The sequence below is a fragment of the Erpetoichthys calabaricus genome, chromosome 9 (genome assembly GCF_900747795.2).
Source record: "Erpetoichthys calabaricus chromosome 9, fErpCal1.3, whole genome shotgun sequence".
Taxonomy (NCBI): Eukaryota; Metazoa; Chordata; class Cladistia; order Polypteriformes; family Polypteridae; genus Erpetoichthys; species Erpetoichthys calabaricus.
This window is the reverse complement of record NC_041402.2, coordinates 53,200,509-53,213,226: the sequence shown is the minus strand read 5'-3', so window position 1 is coordinate 53,213,226 and position 12,718 is coordinate 53,200,509.

Genomic DNA, 12,718 nt, shown 5'->3' with positions numbered 1-12,718 from the left:
AATGCGAGGTGCGGCAGCAACAAGCGGAGCCTCACCTCTGACTGCACTTTACCTCACACACTGGGTCGATGCATGCAATTGGCATGTTCCTGTTGCTGTCTCTCTGTATGTCGGCAATATTATGTTTACAGACATGTTCATTATACACCCTGACTTTCTACAGTCTGGCTAATGTCTTTAATGAATGTGTGTGACATATTTAGTCTTGCTGATCAGACATAAAACTGCAGTGAAAAGGGACAAGGTGAGGCAGACAGTACCGTGCCACACCGAAGCTGACGGATGTGAGGCCAACAGGTGCTCGTTGCTGCTGTTCTTCTATGCAGATAATAAGTTAGCGATATCAGAAAGTCAAGTGCACTGCAGTGGTCCGTTTATTTTTACTGCCAAAATGGAAAATTAAGATTTTTAAAACTAAAGGAAAATAAGGAGGACTTTTACAAGAAAGTGACAGAGATTTTTGTGGAGAAGGATAGGTGCATGGACTTCATTTACAAATAAAGGTAAGACCATAAACAGTTTCAATTTTATACAAAAATGGGATCAGACTAAGAAAAAAAACAATCCAATATTTGAAAACTAAATTTTGACCTTAAATAAAATATTCTTTTGTTTTTCATGTTATCCTTTTGTTGGACAGTATTAAAATTGATTAAAGCATCAGAATCAAAAGCTTTTAAAAAACAACTAAATATTTCAATTAAGGTCAGAATTGAACTTTTTTTTTTTATACACCACTCAATACTTTCATTTATATTGAATGAGTATGAATTGTGGAATTGCAACTTTCTCGCCGCTATAAATGTAACTTTCTTTCTTAGCCAAATATGCGCCTTACCTATCTGTGTGTAAAGAATGCTGATGAGATATGAAACATAACCAGTAGTTAATGTGTACAGTATGCTGCCAATTGAATAGTGAATAAGCTACTCTTCTGGGTTCATATATTTGTAAATCTGACTCTGAAGGAATCAGTGCCTCACCAGCCATGAACCTCACTGCATGTCACTGTTACAGCCATTTAAGTAACATAAAATACAAAAAAATCCTAGCATCTACCATTCTTTGTAGGTCAGTTCACACACCTATGACATTTGATTGTTTTCATTTTTTTATCTCTCTGCAATGTGGCTTTGTTTACATTGCCTAAACTTTGAACACAGTTTATATTAATGGTACTTTTGCACAGATCAGTTTGAGCGGTAATATTTACATATATAGTAGAATTTCTAATTATTTTAGGGGATATATTCCTTTTTACTATTAATAGTGGAAAGTCACATACAGCAATACAACACTCGACAGTTTCTTACATTGCAATTAAAACTGAGTGAGCCTGTTTTTTCCTATGCCCATTAGTTTTTACAATACATATATAAATAAACAGCTCCCAAGACAAATGTACATCAATAATTTTTAAATATAATATAACAGCACTGTAATATTATTTTTTGGGTGATTTAGGATCTGCATGTGACGTTACATCAAAGTCTGTTTCACAAAAAATACAACTCAGTGACATCTAAACATGAGAAGATACAGTAGATCAAATGAATAAGAAAAAGTGATAGCACATGAGTATGTGCCCTGCTCCTTTTCATATTGCTATGTGAGTGACAAAGGAAGTTTTTCTCATGCCATCATATACCAGTTCAGGGTAATTAAATTGAAAGTGGAGTCTCTCTTTCTACACATATTATTACATTTTGATTTGTTTTCCGTTTTGGTCATAAGATATGTTATAGGATTTGGTGAGCATTTGATAGTTTAGAAAAGGAAGGATTAGCGTGTTGTACAATTTTAGCCATTATGGATGTAGTGAGAAGTGAAGGAAAATGACACCTTTTATTGGCTAACTAAAAAGATCACAATATGCAAGCTTTCGAGGCAACTAAGGCCTTGCCTGAAGAAGGGGCCTGAGTTGCCTCGAAAGCTTCCATCCACACTTTTCTTAAACAGTATTTTTAAATTCAGAGTTATGGGAGGCTACCGTGACCCTGTAGTTAAGATATAGCGGGTTGGATAATGGATGGATGGAGTTATGGGAGGCTTGAGTCTTTCCTAATATCTTCAGGCACAGAGTGAGAACAAGTTCTGGACTATGTGCCTGGCCATTGCAGATAATTTTTTCCTTATGCATTGTTGCCCGTCCAATGAGCCATTTTAATATACAATATGTTTACTAGCATTTCTAGTGCTTATCATGGCATCATCCAGAATGGAACCAGTCCTGGAGGGAGCTCTGGTATGTCATAATGCTTGTTACACTTACATAGTTAGTAAATTGAAAAGAAAAAATGACTTGGTTTTAAATTTTAATTGTTAACTTTGCAAGAGTTACATGAATAGAGAAAATTATTTTCATTTCTACAGTGTTTGTGTGTTTGTAAAATGAAAAAAACAGTATGTCTATATATTCTACTAGGTTATGCCATTCCCCTTTTGAATGAGGAGAATCTCAAAACCTGTACACAGACCTCATAGTTCCCAGAATGAAAAAGTAGCTTGCTGGATTTACTTCTTCTTCTCCTTCTTCTTTCGGCTGTTCTGTTAGGGGTAGCCACAATGGGTTATCTTGTTCCATATCTTCCTTTCCTCTACATCTTGCTCTGTCACACCCATCACCTGCATCTCCTCTCTCACCACATCCATAAACCTTCTCTTAGGCCTTCCTCTTTTCCTTTTGCCTGGCATCTCTATCTTTAACGTCCTTTTCCCAATATATCCAGCATCTCTCCTCTGCACATGTCCAATGCTATGTTGCCTCTCTGACTTTGTCTCCCAACCGTCCAACTTGAGCTGACCCTCTAATATACTCATTTCTAATCATGTCCATTATTGTCAAACACAATGCAAATCTTAGCATCTTTAACTCTGCATACTCTAGCTCTGCCTCCTGCTTTCTGGTCAGTGCCACCGTCTCCAACCCATATAATATAGTTGGTCTCACTACCGTCCTGTAGACCTTCCCTTTCATTCTTGCTGATAACCGTCTGTCACAAATAACTCCTGACACTCTTCTCCACCCATTCTACCGTGCCTGCACTCTCTTTTTCACCTGTCTTCCACAATTTGAAATTCCACTGTTATTATTATGTTCCAAGTATTTAAACTCATCCACCTCCGCCAACTCTATTCCCTGCATCCTCACCATTCCACTGACCTTCCTCTCATGTAATCCCATCTCCATGTTGAATGCATCCGTCAATCCTACCACAGACCTCACTACTGTCACACTTCCCTCGTACATATCCTGTACAACTCTTATGTACTTTTCTGCCACTCCCGACTTCCTCTTACAATACCACAACTCATCTCAAGGCACTGTCATATGCTTTCTCTAGGTCCACAAAAGACACAATGCAACTCCTTCTGATCTTCTCTATACTTCTCCATCAACACCCTCAGAGCATCTGTGGTGGTCTTTCTTGGCATGAAACCATACTGCTGCTCACTAATCATCACCTCCTTTCTTAACTGAGCTTCCACTACTCTTTCCCATAACTTCATGCCATGGCTCATCAGTTTTATCCTCCTGTAGTTACTACAGCTCTGCACATCCCCCTTATTCTTAAAAATCGGATTTAGTAATAGTTATGAATCAAAATTGATAATAACAGGTAGCAAAACACAAACAACCCTATACTTCATAACAAAGATTTAAAACACTATTATTTAATATAATTGAAAATCACAGTTAAATTCAAAAGCAATCGAATATGGTGACCAAAATACCAACCTCCATTCCCTTGTATGAATAAACAAACAACTTTCTAATATCAAAAAGAAAAAGTGGAAATAAGAACACAAACACCTCTTTCAAGCTCTCATAAAGCAAAATTCATTTTCAGAGTTGCATGTAAAAATTTCACATTGTCTAATAATTGACATCAAATTCTTGTCTGAAGAATCTTATAGCAATGTGAACTCATAATATCTCACATCATAATTAACCTTTTAGAGTAAAGACACAGATTTAAACTATCAACACAGATGCTGATATATGGAAATTCTTGAGAAGCAAATTAAATTCTATCCCTAATCATAGCTTGTATCATGTTCTATAAAATAAATTAATTACCCTGAACCACATGAATACAAAACCTGTATAAGTATATATTGAAAGATAATGCACACACTTAAGCAATTCATTTTTATTAAATCATTGATGCTTTCCATTAGTTTACATATTTAAAATTGTATGCAAAATATTAAAATTCACATCACATTTACATGTGGTATTTTAGAGAATTAGTTAAAAAGAAGCAAATAATTTATAACAAGTCTTTTTTTTTTTGTAATTAGAAAGGAAATGGTGGTAACACAGTAAAGATTTAGTAAGTTCTGTAGTTATAAACTGATTGTATTCCAAACAATTCTCAGAGCACCACCTAGTGGAAAATACACAAAATGCATTTTGTTTGGGGTAAATATGTTACAGTCAGATACTACAGTATTATATAATATATTTTTCTTGCAATATTAATTAAAATTACTCAGCAAATATTATTCACAAACTTTTTCTCTTTCAGGTAACAATATTGTTCCAGTAGAATTTAGCATTTTTTACTGTTATTTTATCAGTGTGCAGTTCACTTGGCTTCAACAATGTATAATATTTTGAGTAATGGAACTAATTCTCAAAATTATGAAAAAAAAATCTAATCTTGTAATTAAATCAACAACATAGTGTCAGACCTCTGTCATGAGTACCATTCCATTCTATCACTAATACGTAATAGAATATTTAAATTGTAATTATTAAAATATTATTCATGTTGTACTTTATTTTTGAATCCTAGTAGCATTTTAGATGATAGCATATTTTTTATTTTTCTCACGATCCTCCTTCCTCTCACCATCTCTTAAAACTGCCACATAAACAAAGTGGTTTTCTGGCAGATAGCGACAGCCAGGTGAACAGATAGCACGGTGGCACAAAGGGATTTCTGTAAAGTGGGTTGTGTTTGAAGGAAAAAGGGAATTGTCAAGAGGTAAACATGAAAAGGTTCATATGTAAGCAATATAAGCACAAATGATTTGAACCACTGAACAGTATGTGACCTAAATAGCACAAACCATCATTCCTAAGAGCTGAATCCTAGAATGTGTTGTGGCCGTGTACTTCATAGTTTACTGTATTGTATGACATTTTTTTTTCTTTTAATATGCTTGTCTGTTTTTTATTATAATTCATATTAACATGTGAATCTGATTTTTGGTCACTACGTAATGTATACTATCAAGATTTAATTGGTGTCCTTTTTATTTTATATCATTTGAAGCAAATTATTTCCCTTAAAACAACTAGAGCAGAGATAATATGCCCTGTCCTGGAGAGTCATGTCAGTAAGTGACCAGTTCATGCCTGGTTAATGAGCTAATTTGCTATCATTTCCTAATTTGCATTCTTGCTTAGCTATTACTTCACTCTGCAGTAGTTCATCTCTTTAAAGACCTATCACCCCACTCTGCTCTGTTGTCAAATCACATTTTGCCGCATTGTTCCTCTCAGATTTCAGGTTGGACACAAGCTTATGTCTAAAAATAAACTATGATGTGGAAATGATGCAGGTGTGAATGGCAATTTACTGTTGTTAGAAAAAGAAGTTACAGTATCATTCTCACCTGTCATTCATCATTAAAAACTGACCACTTACTACTTTGAAACAATAAATAGGTGTAAAGTGAACATATCCATGTTACCATCAAATGATGGACAAACAATAAAAATTAAATATTTTTCAGAAATAGACATTTGGCATTGCCAGGTATTTGAATGCAAAACTAGGTGAAAGAGGAAAAGTAAACTAAAGTTAAGTTAATTCAGTATCAGGTATTAGTTAGTCACAGATTATGAAAAAACCTTCAAGCACTTAGAGACCTCCAGGATTGAGGGTTGTCTCTCCTTTAACTTGAAATTGAGCATTAACTCAAGTAACATGCAAAATGCAGGTTCAAACATTGAAGGTACAACATTTAACTTAACATCCAGCAGTTTTCATGTGTACAACATACAGTTATTTTGAAATGCTGCCACAAAGTCTAAAAATGTCTTCTTCTCCAACCTTTTTACCTTGCATGGTCTACACAAGACTCCAACCATCTCCCCCACATCCTCTTATCCAATGATATCCTGCTTATCTCTGCTATACTCTTGTTATTCTCACTGCCAAAGTTCATCAGACTGTCCCCATGGGTTGTTTTTTGTCTACATTGGCCCCTACATTCTTCAGACCCATACTCCATTACCTGCTTTTTTAAAAAAATTTTATTGAATTTATTAAAATCAATTACCTGCTTTTCTAATCTGTCCTATTGCATTCTCATTGTACAGCCAACCCATTTCATGTGCGCTGTTCCTCAGCAGTCCTAACTAACAGTGCCTTTTCAACATCTTTACTCAACCTTTCATTCTGCCCCATGTCTCTCCTCATTTTCAAAATCACCTTCCTGAGATATTGCATTTCACTGGCTGGAATTCTACCCTTAATCTTATCCGTCACTGGCCAGCTTTTAAAACCTGTAGTATTATTTAACACCATTTTAGCTTTTAGATTTTTCATTCTTTTATACGACCATTGATTTAAACTGTAAAAAAATGTACATACCTTACTTTTGTTATCCCTTATTTATCCTATCATCCTTATTGGATCACAGTACCAAGGTACCTATGCATTGTCCTCTTCTCCAGCTCCCTATCTCCACACTGAAACCTCATCTTGTCTACCTCCTTCTCTATTTTGACTACCAACAGAACCTTATTCTTGACCAAATTAAACACTACTCCTCTCCTTTCAATTTCTTGTACACATTGCAACAACTTTTGTTAGCTCTCTGCCACCAGGACTATGACTTCTGCAAAGAGCAGGTCCTCTAGGTAGATAAGCTTCGACTCTCCAGTTTCCTAACTTCCTTCTGAAGCACATCCTTGTACATTTTTGAATGGATTTCATCAAAAAAGGCAACATAAAGCAGTGGACTCAAGCTATTTTCTGAAAACAAAATGAATTTAATGGGATAACAGCAAGATACCTAGTTTGAGATCACTGTAACTAGTAACACCATGTGTTAGAAACTGGTAATTTATGATCACAAAGAATTTCTTGTTTAGATATTTTATATGAAGTAATCTATGGCAAAAAAATCTAAGGTAACCATGTGCCTTATGAAATTGGTGACTACAGTTTTGATCTGCTTCCTCAGTGGTTGAAACTGAAAGGTAGATTTTTGTGTTTAACATGCTAAAGTCATGTTGGCTGTAAGAGCCAATTAGGGTCAGGGATGGTGAGCTGGGGAGGCTTCCTAATTAGAACGAAACAGCAGAAAACGTAAAAGGCAGCAATAGACTGGAAACAGGACTAGAGGATTTATGCATTAATAATAATGATATTATTATTATTATTATTATCATTATTTGGCTATAGAAATCTGGCTACAAGTCCGTGGATATGAGGACCATGTGGTTTCTTTCCACATCATAATGGAGGTATGTAAAAAGCTAGGTAAAAATACTTGTTATAGAAAGCAAAGAAGCATTAAGATTTTTATTAACAAAAAGTGTAGAAGAAAAATCTGCATTTTCTCCTCATTTGGTAATTTATTTCTGAAAAAGTATTTTGGCATGATTTAGTTAGCTTTCTCTTAATTATTTTGTATTCTCAATTCCAATCCACACATTTTTTTAAAACCCTTTTGATTTACAAAAAGTCATGTTTGAACTTGTTCTATATTTAAAAAATATTTAAATATATCTTCAATATATGTCTTCTGTTTAATTTTCAGAATGCAGATTGCCTACAGGCTTCAATGGCCTGGTGGTAGAAGTAGTGGAGAATTTCAGGTTCCAGAAACTGCAATTGTATGGCTTTTATTTACAATTAAATTGGATTGAAATCTCACAGGAGACAGTGACCATTTTCTACTTGTCCATGATTTTAAGCGTTTTGATCTTCTCCCTCAGAGTTTCATAAGGATTTTTTTTCTGCTGTTCAGGAATGTGGTACACACCACCTCTAAAATCATAAGTTGCCAACTCTTCACTGTGGATTCAGTCCTCTTTTGTAGATTGATTGAACCCTGAAGCCAGTAAGAGTTTAACAAGTCTGTTACACCCACACTTCACTTTCTTTCGGTAAACAGTTTTCGTCAATCAAGACAAGGACTACTAGATTACCCACATACTCTAATATTAATGAATTTAACATTTTGACCATAAACCTTGTTCACAGTAATTTAATAATTATGTCCAAGTGTGCTTATGAGCATTATCACATTAAATTCTAGGCAACTGATATTATTATGACAATAAAATGTTTACTTCAAAGATTCTTTTGAATTGCATTTTGAATTAGCACAGTGAGGAACTGAACTGTCCCATAGGATATCATGTCTTGTGTCATTGTATGTGTCTTGGATATCTATTCCAAGCTTCCTTTCTTAAATTAACTTCAAAAAAATTCGTACTGAAACATCAAATGGATGAAGTTGATTTTATTTTGGATTAACTGGTGCAGCTGATACAGACTGTAGGTTATCAATATATATTCATGTCCTTTTTTTGCTGTCTATTTTTTTGCTCTTGAATTGAAAAAAGTTTATAAACTTGCACTTATTTGAATTGTGCAAGGTAGAAGTAGAAAAAGCTTTATCTAGCACAAAATGCATACTTGATATTTTTATTTAACCTAGGAAAAATGGCAACAAAGAAGTAAGTCAAAGACATACTCAAATATCCATAGTGTGCAGAGAATATCTTATCCCCTGTGGACATTCTTTTTTGTTACATGTATTAATCTTTCACACTGAAAACATCACACCATCCTTACATTATTGTTAGGTTTCACAAACTGGACTGCACACAATGCACCTGGCTAAATGAATAACAATGACAAACTTCTCTTTTTTTTCCTGCGTCCTATTTTTCTTATGGAATTAGCATAATAATAAGATGAGAGTGTAATCTGTTCCAAACAAAATTAATTTGGATTTGACTTAGAATACAAAAGCAATTGCAAAAATTCTGATTGGTGAAACATTGTTAATGCAATCTTCCTATTATATTGTGTGCAACTAGGAATCTGAAGGTTGTAAGCCTGGTGATGAGTATGCATACCCTTTAATATTGATTATAAAGTTACATCTAATAAAATGCAGTCAGTCTCACATATACAAAGTGGAAAAAAGGTTTCATTTAAAGATCTGCAGTGCTTACTGTGTATTATTGATATTGCATTTGTGTATATTTTACTTCTTGGAATCTTATTCTGATTCTGATGATTTTTTCCCATCGAAATTTATAATCCAATAAATTCCCAGTGTAATTAAGCATGATACATTGAAACATAATGTTACATGATACATTGGAAACAAAGAAAGAGTTCCATACCTCATTAATAAATGTGGTAGTTCATCTGTTATTTGTTTGTGGTTTTACCCAGTTTTATTCAAAGAATGTTTTTTAAAGCAGTCAACACTGAAATTGCATGTATTCCTGGATTGTTATATACTGTACATACTAGCTGTGTAAACCTGTGCTGTAAAAAGCACGGGGTCCTAGAAACTACTGAAATCGTCAGAAAAAAAAAGAAATTTAGATATGTCAGGGAATTGAAAGGAACTACTCTGGGCATCTCTCTCCTAGGAGGTTTCGTGTTACCGACATGCTCACATCGTTTGTGCATTAGCGGCTAAATGACTGTCTTTCTTTGGAGGTTTCGTTTTGCTGACATGCTCACCTCGCTTGTGTATTAACGACGGGAGGAAAAGTAAAATGGATACTGTTTTACCAATGTGCTTGCCATGCTTCTGTAATATCGGATAAGCGAGTGACTCTCTCTTTGGATGTTCCGTTTTGCCGATGTGCTGGCCTCGCTTGTTTATCTTCGGAGATGGAGCCCTTAGCCTGACTCCACCTCTCACTTCTGCGCCGGACAGACACACACACTTCCATGCATAGACATTGTGATATATATATATATATATATATATATATATATATATATATATATATATATATATATATATATATATATATATATATATATATATACAGTATATAGCGCCTAACCCAGCACAGACTCACACTGAGGCACGTGTAAAAACACAACAAAGACTTTATTTTTCTTTGCCTGTGGGGCACATCTTCCCCGTGAACCCCACAGACACAACACAGTCCAAATAAGCACACAAAACCCTTCCTTTTGGAACCACTACTCCTCCTGTCAAGCTTCGTCCTCCACCTCCCGATTCTGGCTCCTGAGTGGTGGTTGTTGACCCCTTTTATAGCCCACCCGGAAGTGCTCCAGGTGCTTGATCACCTGTTTCTGATTGCACTTCCGGGTGGGGCTGCAGAGTCATCCACGTTGGCTCCGGAACCCATGCAGCACCCCCTGGCAGCCACCCCAGATCCCAACAGGGCTGTGGAGAACTCCATCTCCCATGGAGCCCCACGGGAAACTGAGGCACTATTGTCAGCCAGGGAGGCTGCCACCAAGTGTCCTGGGGGAGGTACTGAGAAGCCCATGGTTGCTCCCCCGGAACATATGTAGAAGGAGCGTCCCGCCACAACGTTTATATATAAGATATTTACAAGCTTAAACCTTCAACTTTAAAATACACTTTTAAACAAATAGATAAAGCAAGTGAAAACTTGACTATGAAATAAAATACATCTTTTTCAATTTCTTATAACATCAAAGCACACATCACCTTGTACTTCTGGCTTTCCAGAGGTGGAGCAGAAACAGTCAAATTAATCAAACAGCATAAAAAGGAATACATTTTACTGTAATTAATAAATTGGAGATAAAACCAACAGATGCATAATTTTAAAAGATATATTGTACAGTTACATTGATTCAGAGGAATTCTATCAACATCACATAAGCATGTTGTTTTTTTTAACCTTTTTAGTTTGCCATACAAGATACAGTGTATTGCAGATGACTATAGAAAGGGTCTGCTCCCTCAGTCACCCCCTGGGATGAGTATAGTCACATGGTGAATGCTCAGAAATTGCCAGTGCTCCCTAGCAGAGGCTGTAAAAATAAGAAAAGAGTTATTTGCCACCTAAGCAGTATTTGTTAGTAGCACCTCTATTGAAATGGCTGAGGTGGAATATATGCGCTCAAATACTAAGAGAAAAGTTATGGGTTAAAATTCTCACAACTTATGAACAAGACAAAGCAGATTTTTCCAATTGAATAGGCCAAGACAACCCACAAGACTGGGCTGGGATTGTTAGGCATAGAAAGTTGCATAATGAGAAGTTTTTGACCTGCTGCAAAATACTTTTTTATTGATGACAGAAATCCAAATACCGAATGCTGCTATAAGACAATTGTTCTTAATATGTCTGTCTGTTAAAACAGAGGAATCATATTTTATCATCATTAATATTGCTACGGTGCATCTGTATAATCTTCAAGTCTGAAAGCATTTTAACAGATTTTCTATTTTGGTCATTTTACTCATGACGGAGACATGAATTTGTGGGAGTTTGTGGTATGTATTTGATATCCTGAAGAGTTATAATTTCTTCATGAATGCAGGTGGCCACTTTTTAAAATTAACTCTAGAAGCTGCAAAATGTATTTGTGTTGTGTATCATTACTAACTGTAGTACTCCCCTCCAAACTGTACATAATTCACTGTTAAGAAACTCATTTTGACCACAAACTGTATTACCTTTTAATTCCTAATTACAACAGAGAGATGTTTTTGAGTTCCTCCTCAACTGCACTATTACAATTGATGATTAGTAAATACTGATAGAATCTTGGATTTGCAGATTTATTTCCAACATTCAAAACAGACTTGCTAAGAAACAAATGCCATTGTAACTTATAGTATATTGCCAGCAAAACAGTAATGGCAAAAAACAGTATATGATAAGTATTAGTACATGTCCATTGCTGTTAATATGATACAGAGAGTATATTTTGAACTTTACTATTAAGAGAAAAGAGTTCAAATAAGATGTAGTTAAAAGACACACTTACATGAATATCTCTTGTTCTCCAAATAGTATACACAGCTTCTGATTAGCAGCACTGAGCAAGGTCTTCTTGTATAAAAAAAAAAACAAAGGCTCAAAAGATGATTTAAACATTTGTTTAAACTAGGGCAAAACACAAAACACACAGAACTGTTGAGCATCATTAAAGAGATTTTTCTAAATTTTCCAAATGGCAGATTTGAAATAATGACAGTTTTATATCAAAGGTTTAATGCTCTAGGTCCATCTATGGAAAGCATGCCATATTATAATTAATCACCTCAAACAGAACGCTAAATTCATGTCATATTTACAGTTTAAGTCTTCTTCAGTTAATAGAAATGTTAGTAATGGAGTTGAACTGGTGCCCAATCAAGTCGATTTTTCATATTCTGGTGTGCATTATTGTTCTTATACCAGTTTTTGTGCAGAGAAAGTTGAACAGCACTAGCTTGTACTTTTTAAATAAAATCTTTCCTATAAATTACCACATTCCGGGTTCTGAGTTGCACAAATAAAATGTAAGTTTTCTTTATGTTATATTTTATTTTTGAACTTAAAAGGACACACATTGGAGTCTGTCAGTAATAAGTAAAATGGAAAAGCAAAGCAAACAAATCCAATAAAACCTGAATCCATTTCTGTTGTTACAAAAATGAGTCAACTACATCAAGAAAGTTTGGGGCAGCCACCTGTATAATATTCCCTGGCGGCAAATGG